The following is an 18,451-nucleotide window of genomic DNA, read 5'->3' on the forward strand; positions in this document are numbered from 1 at the left end:
CTTCTTCTTTTTCTTCTAGAGTTTGCCCAATAGACACACTGATCAGTGGAATAGAATTGCGAGCCCAGAAGTGAGCCCCCACACCTATGGACATTTAATCTTTGACAAAGGTGCCCAGACTATTAAATGGGGAAAGCAGAGTCTCTTCAACAAATGGTGTTGGAAACAATGGGTTGAAACATGCAGAAGAATGAAACTGAACCACTGTATTTCACCAAATACAAAAGTAAATTTCAAGTGGATCAAGGACTTGGATGTTAGACCAGAAACTATCAGATACTTAGAGGAAAATATTGGCAGAACTCTTTTCTGCATAAATTTTAAAGACATATTCAATGAAACAAATCCAATTAAAAAGAAGACTAAGGCAAGTATAAACCTTTGGGACTACATCATCAAATTAAAAAGCTTTTGTACAGCAAAAGAAACCACTACCCAAAGAGACCCCTCACAGAATGGGAGACGATCTTTACATTCCATACATCAGATAAGAGTTTAATAACCAACATATATAAAAAGCTTGCCAAACTCAACAACAATACAACAAATAACCCTATCCAAAAATGGGGGGAGGACTTGGACAGAATATTCACCAAAGAAGAGATACAAAAGGCCGAGAAACACATGAAAAAATGCTCCAAGTCTCTGATTGTCAGAGAAATGCAAATAAAGACAACAATGAGATACCACTTCACTCCTGTGAGAATCTCATACATCAGAAAAGGTAACAGCAGCAAATGCTGGAGAGGGTGTGGGGTCAAAGGAACCCTGCTACACTGCTGGTGGGAATGTAAATTGGTCCAACCTCTGTGGAGAACAATCTGGAGAACTCTCAGAAGGCTAGAAATGGACCTACCCTATGACCCTGCAATTCCTCTCCTGGAGATATAACCTAAGGGACCCAACACATCCATCCAAAAAGATCTGTGTACACATATGTTCTTGGCAGCACAATTTGTAATAGCCAAAACCTGGAAGCAATCCAGGTGTCCAACAACAGATGAGTGGCTGAGCAAGTTGTGGTATATATACACAATGGAATACTACTCAGCTGTACAAAATGGTGACTTCACCGTTTTCAGCTGATCTTGGATGGACCTTGAAAAATTCATGTTAAGTGAAATAAGTCAGAAACAGAAGAATGAATATGGGATCATCTCACTCTCAGGCAGAAGTTGAAAAACAAGATCAGAAAAGAAAACACAATTAGAACCTGAAATGGAATTGGCATATCGCACCAAAGTAAAAGACTCTGGGGTGGGTGGGTGGAGAGAATACAGGTCCATGAAGGATGATAGAGGACCTAGTGGGGGTTGTATTGTTATATGGGAAACTGGGGAATGTTATGCATGTATAAACTATTGTATTTACTGTTGAATGTAAAACATTAATTCCCCAATAAATAAAAATAAATAAATAAAAAATAAAATTTGCACAGGGTTTTAAAACAATGTCATGCAAGTAAAAATTTGTTAAAATTTTTCCTATATAGGGAAGGAGAATCAGCTTACTTGGTTTGTCCACTGCTTTGCCATGCGCAAGACTCACAATCTGAATGGCTTCCATTACACTGAAGGAAACATTGGTGTTATTGTCTCTCCTCTCTCTCTCTTTCTCTGTATCTATTATAAAAACTAGCAAACAAAAATGTAACTTATGAAAACTGGATTAATTTATAAATCCACTTTTAACTCAGATTGCCTTCATATTGATGGTTTATTCTAAACACTATTTGATAGTCTGGAATCTGCAGATCTGAATTGCAAGTCGGTTAATGGATGGATAAGAGACATATGTCTCTTTATGTGTGCAAGAAGGTTTCTTAAGCCAAGGTGTAGGTGTGATTCAGCCAAGCTGGCTACAGCCGGAGAAATGTTGGTGCTAGTCTCACACTAAGACAGAGGTTCATATAGCTGGTTACCTGGGTGATAGAAAAACTAGTATTAGGGACAGGATCTCCAACTTTCTTTTCTATCTCTTGCTACTCTCCAAATGATATTTAGGTTATGACAACTGCAAAAATGACAGGTAAAAAGACTAACATCTCAATATCTTTATGGTTATTGTGACTCAGTGCACTCTAGTCCCCCCACCCTATGTCAGGGATTAAGAGTTAGTCCAGAAGGGGCCAGGTGGTAGTGCAACAGATTAATCACACAATGTCACTAAGTGCAAGGACTACATAAAGATCCTGGTTCCATCCCCCACCTCCCCACCTGCAGGAGTGTCTCTTCACAAGTGGTGAAGCAGGTCTGCAGGTGTCTATGTTTCTATTCTCTCTGTCTTCCCCTCCTTTCTCGATTTCTTTCAGTCCTATCCAACAACGACAGCAATGGCAATAGTAATAGCAACAACGGTGATGAACAAGGGCAACAAGGAAGATGGAATCCAGGAGCTGTGATTCAGCCTGCGGGCACCAAGCCCCAGCTATAACCCTGAATGCAAATAATAATAATAATAATAATAATAATAATAATAATAATAATAAATCCAGAATCTGTTGCTTCCCAAGAGCTATTGTTAGGTCCAGAGTCTTTCAGGTACTGAGTTATACATTAAAGATGTATCAAGTTTGAAATCATCAGATATCTAGTTGGTGTCTCTGTGTATGTGTGTGTTGTGTGTATGTAATGTGTGTGTTGTGTGTGTTTGTGTGTGTGTGTTGTGTGTGTGTGTTTCCAGGCTGATGAAGCCAAAGTTTCTCTTCTTTGGGATGGAGTTTTCAGAATGAAGAAAAGGTTGTAAAATCCTGGTATTTCTAAAGGAATTACTAGATGAGTATTAAAATGCCTTCTTGTGGTCCACTAGCTAAATACATAATCATGTATGATTGTTATTTTTTTCTTCACTCAGACACCATCATCATTCTCTACTTTTAAAGCCATGAAGTTACAGTAGATGGGTGTAGGGGGAATGCTTCATGAGTGGTGAAACAAATCTTCAGATGTCTCTCTCTATCCTCCCTCCCCTTTCAATTTCTCTCTGTCCTATCAAATAAAAATAGAAGGAAAAAAAAAAGAAAGAAGAACCAATGGCCACTGGGAGTGGTGGCTTTGTAGTAGTGCAGGCACTGAGCCCCACTGATAACCATGGTAGCAAAAAAATAAAAGATATAGTAAGTGGATATCTATTCTCCTATTTTACCTTATGAGAATTGCACCTCCTAAATGGCCAAATATTTTCTACTGAAGCAGATGGAAAGCACACCAGTCACCAGTAGTCACTGGCTGAGAGGAGGACACTGGCCTCATTTGTGAAGTGTTACCTAATATGCAGTCAAATAGCAACTAACAGAAGACTTGTATAGGAGACGGTATTGGGCTAGACTTACTCCATAGAGTGACTATTGATTATGCCTCTAAAACATTGCAGCATATTGACTGTAAGTTCAATTAGAAGTAATTAAGCACTTTAGACTAATGTTTCCAATTGAAAAGATTGGAATTTGCAATGGACTCTAGGAATTCTTGCATAACAATGGAATATGCCCAGTGAGAGGAGAACTTTTGAAATTTTGCTGAGAGAAGCATTATACTCTGCAAAATTGTGCTGGCAAGAAGAAACACCAGCACTTGTTATTATAAATGTTAAAGTTCAGGAAAGTTTAATAGTCCAAGTCCTTTAAACTGACAGATTTCAATCATACTGCTTATCATTAAAATCCTAATGATAGCTATAATTTTATTAGTTAATCACTGTGGTTCAAGCAATTTAAAAATAATATATAATTAAATTCTCTTAGCCAAAGGTTTGCAAATTATAACCAGAAGTCCAAATCCAGACTATATATATATATATATATATATATATATATATATATATATATATATATATGTGTGTGTGTGTGTGTGTGTGTGTGTGTGTGTGTGTGTGTGTGTGTGTGTGTGTGTGTGTTGTGTTCTGTTATGTGTGTTGATTTTATATCCTACTTCCAGTACTTTTTGATAGAATTTTTGGACTCATTTAGGTATAATATCATGTCATCTATAAATAATGATAAATTAACTATTTCCTTTCCAATATGATGTTATTTGATATTTTTTTCTACCCTGACTACATTCATGAGGACATCTAGGTCTATGTTTAATAGTAGTTGTAAAAGTAGATATCCGTATCCAGTTCCTGATTATAGAGGGAATGCTTTTAGGTTTTCTCCATTTAGTATGGAAAATTCTTTCCCCATGTTTATCATATATACTTTATTTTTTACTTTTTGAGAACTTTTTCTTCTAGTCCCAGTTTCTTGGAGGTCTTCAACATAAATCAGCATTCAGTTTTGTCAAATGTTTTTTCTTTATCAATTTACATGACCATGTGCTCTTTTAATTTTTGTTGATGTGCTGTCTCACATTGTTTAACTTCCTAATGTTGAACCCTCCCTGCTTTCCAGGGTGAATGCCACTTGTCTTGGAGACATATTCTCTTAATAGGTTGTTGAATTTGATTAGCCAAAATTTTGTTGAGAGTCATTGTATTAATGCTCATCAAAGATATAGTTCTATTGTGTTCTTTTTTGGTAAAGTCCTCTTCCACTTTGAAGATCACAGTGATATTAGCCTCATAGAATATGTTTGGGAACGTCTCATCTTTTTTAACTTTCTGGAAGACTTTGAAGAGAATGGATGTAAGTTTTTTGTATTACCTAATTCATTAATACAGCCTTCTGTAGACATGGTTTTATGTTCTCGAGAGGACTTTTGATTACTTCTTTAATTTATGCACTAGTAATTGGCATGTTGAGATTATCAGCTTCCTCTTGTGTCAGGTTGGCAGTTGGTATGACGCTAAGAATGTGCCCATTGCCTCTAGGTTCTTGAATTTATCTGTATATAGGTATGCATAATAATCCCATTCTTCTTCTTCTAGCGTTTGCCCTTCTTCCGTAGCCAGTCAACAGCGTCAGGTTGAAAGCTGTCAGGAGCTGCTTGTTGCTGGCTTTGAAAGTGACTGGGATCCATGTGGATTCAGTCGGCTAGGAAGGATCATCAGTTTCCCCAATGAATGGGTACTCACGGGATGCATCACGAGAAGGTCGATCCAATGCATCCCAATAATCCCATGATTCCCTGTGTCTCTGCATCATTTGCAATATCATCTCCCTTACTTATTAATTATTTTACCATAGCTTTCCTTTTATTTTTTTTCTTTTGGTGAATGTAGCCAGTGGTTTATCTATATTATTTATCCTTTCAAAGAACTAGCTCATGGTTTCATTAGTCTTTCTGATGGTCATTGTATTTTCTAGTTTGTTGATTTTTGCTCTGATTTTCATAATTCATACCCCTGCTACTGACTTATGGGTCTCTTTGTTCCTCCTCTTTTAGTTGGCTCAGTTGCATTGTTGGATGGTTTGTTATCACTCTTCTTTAATAATTTAGGGCTGTATTGTTGTCAACATTCCTCTCAGGACTGATTATGCTATATTCCAAATGGTCTAATAGCTAGTTTCATTATTTTCATTCATAGCAAGATAATTTTTAATTAATTTTTTTGGCTTTTTCAGTGACCTGTGTGTTGTCCAGAGCTCAGTGTTTGTTCTCTATACTTTGAAGATATTTTTTTTTCTTTTTGTAGTTTACTTATAAATTAATACCACCATGGTCTGAAAAGACACTTTACAATTTTCATATTCATATATTTCTTAAGGCTATCTTTGAGACCCAACATGTGGTCAATCCTTGCAAATGGTCCATGTGTATCCATTTATGTTGAGATGGAAATTAGTGTATATATCTGTTAGGTCCATCTTGTCTATGGTTTTATTTAAGACTACTATTTCACTCTTGATTTTTTTGTTGCCCTTTTTTTTATTGTTGTAGTTATTATTGTTGTTGGATAGGACAGAGAGAAATGAAGAGAGGAGGGGAAGACAGAGAGGGGGAGAGAAAGACAGACACCTGCAGACCTGCTTCACCGCCTGTGAAGGGACTCCCCTGCAGGTGGGGAGCCGGGGGCTCGAACCGGGATCCTTACACCTGTACTTACGCTCTGCGCCATATGCTTAACCCACTGTGCTACCGCCCAACTCCCTTCACTCTTGATTTTTGTCTGAATGATCTATCTCTTGCTGTGAGTGGTGTGTTATGATCTACTATTGTTATTCTGTTGTTGTCAATGCATCCTTTGAGTCCAGCAAGTATTTGTTTTATATACTTGTGTGCACCTGTATTTAGAACATATACATTAATAATGTTTATGGACTATTGGATTGATCCTTTGACCATTACATGGTACCTCTCTCTGTCTCTGATTATAATCTTTAACTGAAAATCTATATTATCGGATAACAGGATAACTGCATCTGCCCTTTTTTCTGCAATACTGACGTAGGAGATATTGTTCCAGTCTCTCACCTTGGGTTTCTGTATGTCTTTCCTCCAGATGTATGTTTCTTGGAGACAATGAGTAGATTGATCTTGTCCATTAATCCATTTATCTACTCTGAGTCTTTTGACAGGTGAATTTAAGCCTTTATTGATTATTGATATATGTGATTTACTTACATTTATTCTGATTATTGGTTTGATGCTGTTTAAAATTGTTATGATTTTATTATCTGCTTTTGTTATTTTGTATGGATGATTTCCTCATTGATTCACTTGCACTTACTATGGGTCCTATGGGTCTCTGTTCTATATTTTGTATTGTGGCTACCATAAATATTGTCACTACTTACTATATCTAAAACAAGTCACTTTTTAAATGGTGTCTTGATTTACTGGCATTTTATAAGTGTCACCCTGTCCTTTATTTCCTTCCCCTTTTTCTATTTTATTGATTGTTCCTATTGATGTTGTGCTCTTAGTTCTACTCTACTGCTGATCACCTGGCTTAGAATTGTGTATTCCTTTGCTTCATTTTTTTTCTTGTGAGGTTCCTTTCAGTAATCCTTGCATGGCAAGTTTGGTTGTGGAAAATTCCTTTAGTTTTTCTATGTCTGAAAAGACTATAATTTCTCCCTCATCTCTGAATTGCAATTTCTCAGGGTAGAGTATGTATGGCTAGCAGTTTTCATCTTGTAGTATTTAGCTTCTTTTTCTTTAACTTCTTTATTGAGGGACTAATGGTTTACAGTTGGCAGTAAAATACGATAGTTTGTACATTCATAACATTTCCCAGTTTTTCACATAACAATACAACCCCTACTAGGTCTTCCTGTGTCACTATGTTCCAGGATATGAACCCTTGCCTCAGCCTCACAGTCTTTTACTTTGGTGCAATATACCAACTCCAGTCCTAGTTCTGCTTAGTGTTTTACCTTCTAATATTGTTTTTCAATTTGTGTCTATGAGTGAGATCATCCCATATTCATCCTTCTGTTTCTGACTTATCTCACTTAACATGATTTCTTCAAGCTCCAAGTACTTTAGCTTCTGTGTGCCTGGCTTCAGCCCCTTCTTTCCCCTGACATGAGTTTGTATGCCCTTGAGGCAACTGTGTTTCTTTAGAGGTCTCAGCTATAATTTGATGTGTTTTTTTTTTGCTAAATTCAATAGTTGTCAATACTTATTGTTTTGGGGGAGTGATTTTGTGTCAGCTGTTAATCCATGGCCAGGCCTCCCAGAGGTATTGTCTATTTTTGTAAGTGAACTTTTATTGAAACAAACAGCCTGTGTGACTGGAGGATTAGCTCACCTGGTGGACTGTCTTTCTTGCCATGTGTTCATACGAGGTTTGGCCTCAGCAAACCATCTGGTAGTGTCACAGCTCCTACAGATGTTCTCTCTCTCTCTCAAGATATGTTCATATACAGAATCATATGTGTATATGTAGATAGATGGGGTGCACAAACACGCAATTTTCAAACATAGAAAGGAAGAAGGAAAAAGAAAGAAAGAAAGGAAGGAGAGGATGAAACCTTTGCTTCTGTGGTGGCTTTTTCTCTTAAATCATAAATTCAGTTTATTCAAATTCATTACATTTATGCTTATAGGCTGAAAGAGAAAATCTTATAACTTGCTGTCATTTTTCCAAAGTTATCTGCCAGATTTTACTTGTCTCTTCCAGACAGAAATTCTCAGCATTCTATATATAAAAAGTACTTTGGTGGAAGCATATCTGTGACTATACAATGAAGAAATACTATGTTTAATTAAGTCCATTTTTTTCTTAGGAATGATTCTTAAATGAGTAAGTCACAGGGAGTTAAACGGTAAGCATTATTCATAAATGTAAAATAACTGACCCAACTCATTTATCTAAGTACAAAGGAATGACAAAGTAAAATCAGTTGTGTCAATGTGATAAAATGGGAAGCAACACATTCGGTGCATTATTATGCTTTAATATTTATAAGGTAAGGTTAAATTAAAAGGGACAATATAAAAAGTCTTCATAATCAAATTCAGTAATACACAATGATTCAACTATATTCTGGAAACTGCATATACAGAGATGAATAAACATGTGTTTCCCACCCTTGGGGCATTTATAGTCTAGGGGAAAGAATGGCATGAAACAAATGTCATCAATACTATTAGTATGTGCACTGAAGTAAAGTTGAGAAGTACAGCATCTTCTAATGGAGTTGAATAGGAGATCTTATTGAGATTGGGGTAGGATGGGAGACCTAGGATTGAGAGAAAACTCAGGGAACATGTGAGAAGCTCGGAGATCTATGTAGTAGGAAACTCTTAAATAATAAAGATTTTGGTAGTAGATATATTTGGAGAGATGGGCAGAGCTCAGCTGTGCAAGATTGTGTTTGTGGGGGCAAAAATTAGTAAAGGCAGGGGCCCCTTGGAATATACCTAATTAGACTTCCTAGCTTCTTTCAACATGAAGACTCCAAATTGCACCTGCTATATTGTTAGCTTTACGTTCCTGGTTACTGGGCACTTTGTTGTCCTTATATGTTGGATAGTATGCCAGCTCCCCCTGGCTTCTGCTTAACCATATGCCTATATAGGGATAGATTTAATCCCATTCAAAGCTTTGGTCTATTTACATAAATCACTTTTACATTTACATAAAGCACTCCCTCCAGGGCATTGGTGGTTCAGTGATAGGATTCTCGCCTGCTCCGCCCCCTCCTTGTCACACTCTGATTTTCACCAGTCACTTTTGTCTCCACCCTCTCTATATCACATCCTGTTTCCACCCTACTTGGAGAGTATAAAAACAGCTGCTCTTCTGATTAAAGACACTTGGAAATTGCTTTCTGGCTCTGAGAGTTCCAGAGTGTATCTCCTGCGAAGTTAGTGCGGCACGAGTTCCTGATCCCTCTCCCACGCAGTAGCCTAGATCGCTCCAGTTGAGTTCTCTCCAACCCAGAAAGCACTAGCTCGGGAAGAAGTACCCTCAGGCTATCCCGGCACTTATATCTTAATGTTTTTCAGCCACCAAGTTTCAGATGTTACCATGATGCCAACATGACTTCCCTGGGCAGATTACCTCACCAATGTGTCCTGGAACCCCACTTTCCCAGGGCTCTACCCCACTAGGGAAATAGAGGTATGGAGTGGGGGTATGGATCAACCTATGTCCATGTCCAGCAGAGAAGCAGTTACAGAAGCCAGACATCCCACCTTCTGCATCCCATGAAGACCTTTGGTCCATACTCTCAGAGGGGTAAAGAATAGGAAAGGTACCAATGGAAGGGATGTGGATGGAACTCTGGTGTTGGGAAGTGTATGGAATGCACCCCTCTATCCCACAATCTTGTCAATCATCATTAATTCATAAAATTAAGTAAAAAACATTAAGTAAAAAACATTAAGTAATAAAAAGAAAAAAGATAATTTTAGAACAGAAAAAAGTTATTCTGAAGATAACAGGAGAAATTCTTGAAGAATATAAGCTGTATTCAGTATGACCAAATATACATTTTATTTGTATGTAATTATTCTTTCTTTCTTTTTTGCTTTTTGTTTATTTTACTTTTGTTTTTACCAGAGCACTACTCAGCTCTAATTTAGGGTTCAGGGATTAACCATAGAACCTAGAGGCTCAGGCATGAAAGTCTTCTACAGAAGCAATAGGCTAACTCTCAGTCTTAAATTTACATTTTAAGACAATGTTTCTGATGGTTCAGAGAGAATAGGTTGTTGAAAAGCAAACTAAAAATGCAAAAAAAAAATTTGATATATGTGTGCAAACAGTGATACGACAGTGAGAAAATTTCATTATCTTGATTTATTTTGGATTGGTATGACATTTTATGTTGTCTATTTGAATTTCTCTTCATCTTTCCTATGTAATTATAGTTGTTAAAAATAATAACCCAAACAACTATCTATAGTCAAACAAAATAAAAAGAAAAAAAAGATACAAAGAAAAGGCACGAGGCCATCATCTAAATTGGATAAATACAACCTAGCAACTTATTTTTTCTGAATGAAGTTACTCCCTGTGGACTTGCAGCTCAGCACTCTGCTGTTCTGCTCTGCCCCAAGGCTATGGTCTAGTACCTCTGTCTTCTCCGGATTGTACCCAATGAACAGCTTTTACAATTGATTGAATACAGCAGCTTGCCTAGAGCCATTAGTCAATTTCACCAGCTGCTTATAGCTTTATTTACTACACAGGAAGCAAGGTAATCCCTGTAAACTCAATAGATCTAAATTAAATGCATGTTCCAAAGCCAGTTTCTACAGAATTATTGTGGTTTGACTCAAGGGAACAGAGAAAAAGAATGAACAAAAGAGCCTATGACAGACCTTGACTTGTTCTGCAGTGTCTCCAAGAGTCAGATCACCAAGGACTCTTATTTGACCAGGTGTCTATTAACTAGGCCTTTCAGCACAGCCTTCAGGTAAAACTCTTTTTTTTTTTCTGTTCAATATCTGCCATGCATCACAGGTCTTTTTTTTCTTTTCTTTCTTTTCTACCTGGATTTACCTTAACATTCCATTCCATCATATTGGATATAATCTTTTCTCCAAGATATTCCTATTATTAATGAAAAATATTTCATTTGTTTCGTTGAATGAAATGATTGAGCATTCACACTTTGTTCTCACTGGGTTTGCACACATGGAACCGGAGTGCACACTAGTGCTGGGAAATTGTGCCAATGCAGTCACATCTGCCATGTTGTCCAATCAGGATACTGCTAGTTCCCGCGAGAGTTAGGACATTCTCGGAGTGCCTGTTCAGCCATGTTGTGCCCTCAGGACATTGTCTGGAGTGCTCTGGTTACTCCTCCCCCCTCCCATTCTCACGAGAGTTATCATCCTATCCTAGAGTGCTATGGTTACTCCTCCCCCTTCCCATTCTTGCGAAAGCTACTCCTATAAAAACCCTTTGTTTGTTTTCCGCACCTCACTCTCTTGTCAGCGCTCCATTCTGGTGTTCAGACGCAGAAAAGGTTACTGCGTGAGGTGGCCATTTTCTCTACCTCCACGTGGCCCAACCTGCTTCTCTAACACCCAACTCTGAGGTGCCAGTGCGAATAAAGATTTGTGTTTCCTCTTCGCTCCGGACCCTCTCTCTCTCTTCTCTGCGGCCCACACACTACAACATCTGTCTCTACAACATCTGGCGCTTAACGTGTCCCGCACTCATGCCCAGCCTGAGGTTCAGAAAAGCCACCCAGACACAGGTAAGTGGCATCCGCCCGCCTCTGTGGCCCTGCGTTCCCTCCACCATGGGATTTTTTCCGTTTTATGAGGAGGTGTCCCAGACATTCTATCCTTCTCTCCTGGGCCAGGCTTTTGATCTCAGAGATGCTTTAATTTTTGCTACACCATGGGTTCTTATGGCTATATTTACTATTTTCAGGATATGTACAAGGCCTCCTGCCAAAAGGTTAAGTGACCTTGAGGCTGAGATACAGGAGTTAAAGGATATTTGCTTAAGACTTAAACACCCTAAGCAATCTGCAGTCAGCCCCAAAACCGCTGCCTCCAGAGACATGTGTTCAGTTTCTCCTGCGGCAGCTTCCGCTTCCACGACCCCTCTCCCCACTGCCCCCGAAGACACGTGTTTGGCCGCTCCTTTGACCCCTGCCCCAGCTGTCCCCACAGACATGTGTTCGGCTCCTTCTGCAGACACGTGTTCGGTCCCTTCTGTGGCAGACACGTGGTCAGTTCCTTCTGCTTCTCTGGCCCCGCCCCCTGCTTCCCCTGAGGCTTCCGGTTCTCTAGCCCCTCCTCCTACCGCCTCGGTTTTGGCTTCCCCTGAGGCTTCTGCTTCTCTGACCCCACCCCCTGCTGATACATCATCATTAAGAGACCTTGTGGCTGAGATATGAGAGTTAAAGGATATTTTCAGCATTTAAGGACCTTAAACCATTTGCAGTCCACCCCAAGAGCTCCATCCCCGTAGATACGTGTTCAGTTTCCCCTTCAGCCACTAAAGCAGTTTCCATGGCACCTTCCACTTCCGTAGATCTCTCCCCAGTGTCATCGAACCAAATCCACACCTTCCTGGTAAACGTGGCCCCGTCTAAACAAAACCCTCAACCGTGGCAGCCATACTCCGCTAAAGGCCTCGAAACACTCAGACAAGCAGTCAGGGATGACAGAATGCACGCTCCATGGACCAAGTCCGTTTTAAGGATTTTTTACCACCATCTTAACATGCCCCAAGATTGGAAAGAAGTGGCTCATGCTGCACTCCCAGACCCCCTCTACCTACAGTGGAAGGCATACTTCCACGATGAGTGCTCTAGACCGTCGCAGGAAAATAGTAACAAAAAGGTAGAATGGGATTTTGATGCTTTGTTTGGAGAAGGAGCTTATGAATCTGGAGCTCAGCAGGCAGAAGAAAGGTTTCCAACCAGTTATTTTGAACAGGTACGCATCTGCACAACACAAGCATGGGAAAGGTTGACCCCACCCAATGTAGATCCGTCAGTTCCCATTAACTCTATTCACCAAGGCACTGATGAATCATTAGCGAGCTTCATCTCAAGGGTGAAGACAAGCTTAGAGAGAAAGGTTTATAATCCTGACATCCGCTCACTACTCCTGTGCTCTATTGTCTGGGAAGGCATGATACCAAAATTCCATCAGGCATGCCTTAATCTTAAACACCTACACCCAGATAATTGGATTTTAGCAACACAGGAACTTACATCAGGCAATTATGGGGCATCCACTATGACACATGTTTGTGCAGTTACCCCACGTAATCACAATGGGGCCTGCTTTCAGTGCGGTTGCCAAGGACATTGGCGTAACCAATGTCCTGATAAGCTGCGATCAAGCCTCCAGTCAGGGAAACCCCGACTCCAGTTAGAGTGACCACGCCTCCAGTCAGAGCAACCCCGCTTTCAGTCAGGGAGCCAGAGGCCACGTACTGTTTGTCCAAGATGTTGTAAGGGGTTTCATTGGAAGAGAGATTGTTGGTCCCAATTTCATAAAGATGGTTTGCCCCTGAATGGTACAAATTCGGGGCCTGAGATTTTGTGGACCACTCCTGTTCTAGAACAAGGTAACCCTTCTATGACAGTAAAGATTGGCAATATTCCTTTTAAATTTTTGATTGACACAGGGGCAGCAAAGACGATTTTAAGGCAAGAAGTGGTTCCCCAAGATTGGGAACTCATCTCTGGACCCAGTATACATGGAGTAGGAGGGGTGACCCAATCATTTCTCACACAAGACTCGCTCATGTGGGAAGACCCGGAAGGTTCTACCGGACACTTCCGCCCTTTGGTAGCTAATATTAGCACCAACCTATTGGGCAGGGATCTTCTACAATGTCTTGATGTTAGGATATCCACAGATGCCTCTGCAGAGTGTAACACTCCTTCCCGCGATACCAGGTCTATTCAGCACCCCCAATACTAAATGCCACTGTTCGTAGCCAAACACCCCACTTAAGCTGGCTTTCTAATGAGCCTATCTGGGTGGAACAGTGGCCTTTACCTAGGGATAAGCTAAAAATTTTAAAAGAGCTCGTCCAAGAGCAGTTGTCCTTGGGACACATTCGTCATTCTCTAAACCCATGGAATACTCCTGTCTTTGTGATTAAAAAGCGCTCGGGAAAATGGTGCCTCATTCAAGGTCTCCATGCAGTAAATAAAACCATGCAGGTCTGGGGCTCCCCCCAAAGGGGTTTGCCTCTTGCTTCTGCAATTCCCACAGGAATTCCAATCATAGCTATTGATATACAAGATTGTTTTTTCTCTATTCCCTTGCATCCACAAGATTGTAAATGTTTTGCCTTCTCTGTTCCTTCTATTAATAACGCCAGCCCTGCTGACAGATTTGAATGGGTGGTGCTGCCCCAGGGTATGGCCAATAGTCCTAATATTTTTCAGGAGGCTGTTAAATCTGCCCTTGTCACATATATTCATAAGGGCCTTAATGTTTTTCATTATACAGATGACATTTTAATATGGGGAAAATCAGATACAGATCTCTATGCCTTATGTGATTTTCTCATTCCTGCATTAAAGTAAAGCGGCCTTAATGTAGCTCCTGAGAAGATACAGCTTATCCCTCCAATACCCTTCCTAGGTTCAGAGATTTCTTTAACGCAAATTCGTCCCTTAAAACCTAATGTCACCTTTCCTTCTAACCTTACTCTTGCTTCTTTACAAAGTTTTCTAGGAAATTTAAATTGGCTTAGGCAGTATCTCTATCTGCCTACAAGCTGCCTCCAACCACTGTTTGACCTGTTAAAAGGAAACAAACAGCCCTCCTCAAAACCTAAGTTACCTCCCGAGGCCTCCTTGGCACTGGAAAGGGTTAACCAGGTCCTCCAGGACATGCACCTTGTTTGATTCTCTCCCTCCTCTCTGGTAAACCTTCTAATCTTCAACTCCACCCCCACAGTAATAGGGGCATTGTGGCAAGACCATGGGGTTCTTGAGTGGCTTCACACGCCAGTAGGAGGAACTCCAAGACTCCTCACTGAGATAGTCACGTTAGCATTCATGGTTCGCCAAGGGAGAAATAGGTCTGTGCAGGTCTTAGGGAAAGAACCAGATTTAATTATTCTTCCCTTTTCTCTCACAGATACAGAGTGGCTTATACACCATCATTCCCGCTTTGCCATAAGCTTCCTGGGGTTTCCAGGACAAATAGATAACCATTTTCCTTCCAATAAATTGATAGCTTCTTTACCTCTTCTGCCTCTATTAGCACCTAAACTTTTCTCTCGAGATCCCATTTCTTCTGCTCCTACAGTCTTCACTGATGGTGGAAAAAAGGGAGCTGCTGCCCTTATATATTACCCAGACAAACAATCTCCTACACCTCTCTTTACTGAGCTTCCTGAGAATTCCCCTCAGTACAAAGAACTTTATGCTGTTTTTCCTTGCATTAAAAGCTGTACCAGAATCCTTCAACCTTTTTTCTGACAGTGTGTATACTGTTAACTTACTTCCATGGCTTGCTCATTCGTATGTGAAAATTGATGACAACCCACTTTCCCCTCTCTTGATTCAAATCGCCTCTATGCTCTCTTCTCGAACCCAACCACTATATATTCAGCACCTTCGTTCCCACAGCCCTCTTCCTGGTTCCCTGTCCGAAGGGAATGCTGCAGCTGACCGCCTTGCCTCCACAGGAGCTCTCCTAGTCTTTGTCTCTGATCCTGCTGATTTCCATTCTCTAACCCATGTTAATCTTAAAGACCTTCGAGCTCGATTTCCTGATGTTCCGTTACCACAATTAAAACATATCCTAGCTACAAGCTCTTCCTGTGCAAGTCTCATAAAAACACCTGCTATTCAGACTCTTGGTGTTAACCCCCGAGGCTTAAAAGCTAATGCTATTTGGCAAATTGATGTCACCCACATACCAAACTTTGGCAAACAAAAATATGTGTTTGTCTCAATTGATACCTTTTCTAAATTTATGTGGGCAACAGCTCAGACAGGAGAAAGCTCTAAAAAGCTTATAAGCCACATGCTCTCCTGTTTTGCTGTGATGGGCCTACCTCTTCAAGTGAAAACCGACTGTGGACCAGCGTTTACCAGCAAACAATTTAAAGATGTTTGTTCCCTCTGGAACATTACTCATACCACAGGCATTCCCTATAATCCACAGGGACAAGGCATTGTCGAGAGTGCCCCTCTTAAGGCTCAATTGAATAAAGATAAAGGAGGAATGTATCCACCCAATATCCAGCTAGCAAAAGCCTTAACTACATTAAATCTCTTTAATATTTACAATAACTTGAACTTACCTCCTATTATTCTTCACTGGCAAACACCATCTACTCTCCCATCTATTAAGTTCAAATGGAAAGACCCACTTGATAAAATTTGGAAAGGGCCTGACCCTCTATTGACCATGGGAAGAGGTTTTGAATGTATTTTCCCTCATAATTACTCTAAACCTGTCTGGGTTCCTGCCCGCCATGTCCGACAATACCCTCATGATGGCACTGTTATCCCTGAAGAACAAGAAACACAAGAGGACTAGATGCAGGATACATCCCAGGATCCATAATATGACATGGCAGAACCTACAAAAGTTGGCTCACAGAGCCCTCTCTCCTACCCCTTCCCTGAATGTCTTATGTTATGAATGGCCAGTTGTGTTTTGTGAGTGAGTGTGCTGAATGACCAAAAATTTTTGTATGACCCATCTGCTCAGAAGTACTCTAAATGTTAAAACCATTGTTACTAACATGCATTAACTCTCTAAATAACCTGAGTCTGCTTATAGTCCAAAGTCAATTATAGTAAACCTCTAACTTGTTACAAGTTTTATTGTTTCTCACAAGTAAGTGATTACAGCTATCAAGCCTTCATATGAGGAATCATCTGTTCATATGGTCAGGTATTAAACTGTAAGAAGTTCCTCCATATCCAACCTATGTGAATTAGCAACATTCACATATTCTTTTAAACTTAACTGGTGTATCTTGTCTTGCCACCATAGGCCTGCCTTTGTCAGCCAACAATTTAAAGATGTTTCCCTTTATAACATCACCCATGCCACGGACATCCTTTACTACTCCCAAAGACAAATGGCTGTTCCCCTGGACATCACATCCACTGACTGCTTCCCTTAGACTTGAGATATGATCCTACCTCTTCATATCAATGGATACATTCCCCCTTCCTTACCTGTATACCTCTAGTGTGGGACCCTAGCTTGTTTTACTTCTTCTGCTCACAATAGGTCCTATAATTCTTTTTTTTCAACATTTTAAATTTATTTATTAATGAGAAAGAGAGAAATAACCAGACTCACTCTGGTACATGTGCTTCCAGGGATCAAACTCAGGACCTCATGCTTAAGAGTCCAAGGCTTTAGTCACTGCACCACCTCCCAGACCACAGTCCTATAATTCTTAACAAGCTCATGGCGTTTTGCGGCAACAGATTGATGCCATAAAGATGCAACCTATACAAACTCACTATCATAGGCTGGACATGGCAGAATATTGAGTTGCTGTGGAGGATTTGCCCCGCTCCATCAGAACGTCCACCATGTAGAGGGCTGGCTAGCCAATGACGGGTAAGAGGAAACTAGTGCTATCCAGTCAAACTAAGACAGGGCATCTGGTACTACTGGGCAAAAATGACCAGGTGTTTCAATGATGGGTAAGATGGAAGGCTGATCCCCAACCTAAGACAGGCACAGTCTACTCTGCCACAAAACAAAGTCCGCCAAACATCAAAACATGATATAAGACAGGGGGACATGTGGGGAGCCACATGTGCCCTCAAGGTTGCTATTGGCATAGCCATAGAGTTTTTGTTAAAAGATAGTTCCTGGGAATCGGGCAGTGGAGCAGCAGATTTAGTGCAGGTGGCGCTAAGTGCAAGAACTGGCTTGAGGATCCCAGTTTGAGCCCCCGGCTACTCACCTGCAGGGGAATCACTTCACAGGCGGTGAAGCAGGTCTCCAGGTATCTTTCTCTCCCTCTGTCTTTCCCTCCTCTCTCCATTTCTCTCTGTTCTATCCAACAACCACAATATCAGCAATAACAACAATATAATTACAACAAGAAAAACTAGGGCAACAAAAGGCAAGACACACACACAAAAAAGGGATAAGATAGTTCCCGCTTCCCTACACCTTAGAGTCTTTGTTAAAAGATAAGGTCTTTTTCCCCATGAATCACCCAGGACCTTCCAGATAAATGGCTGACTACCATGACAAATAATATAAAATATAATCATAAATGAATAGGAAAGATACATCCCCCAATACTCAGTTGGTCAAGGCACCAAACCTCTTTTTCTATAAAGCATTCAAATCAGATGCCCTGCTAACCAAGAGAAGCAGATTGTTTATGTTTCTTCCACAGGAATCCCCCCCAAAAAAAAAACATCTGGACCCCTGCACACCCTGACATCACCCACTAGATGGCACGACTACAGTAGCACACCCCCCAAAACTCTAGATGTCACCTGACGTGATCGGAAGAATCTGATTCACAGACTCCAAGGACAGAACCTTTTTACTGCCTGTCTGCTTTCCTGCTTCTGCTTTGACCTGTCACGTTTTGGCGGTTCCAGCTCACAATCTACAGAAAAGCAGAATTCCAGAGGCTGACCTTCCTCATGCAGCATTTCATCCCCTGCCATTTCTCCCCC

This window comes from Erinaceus europaeus, chromosome 1 (genome assembly GCF_950295315.1).
Source record: "Erinaceus europaeus chromosome 1, mEriEur2.1, whole genome shotgun sequence".
Classification (NCBI taxonomy): domain Eukaryota; kingdom Metazoa; phylum Chordata; class Mammalia; order Eulipotyphla; family Erinaceidae; genus Erinaceus; species Erinaceus europaeus.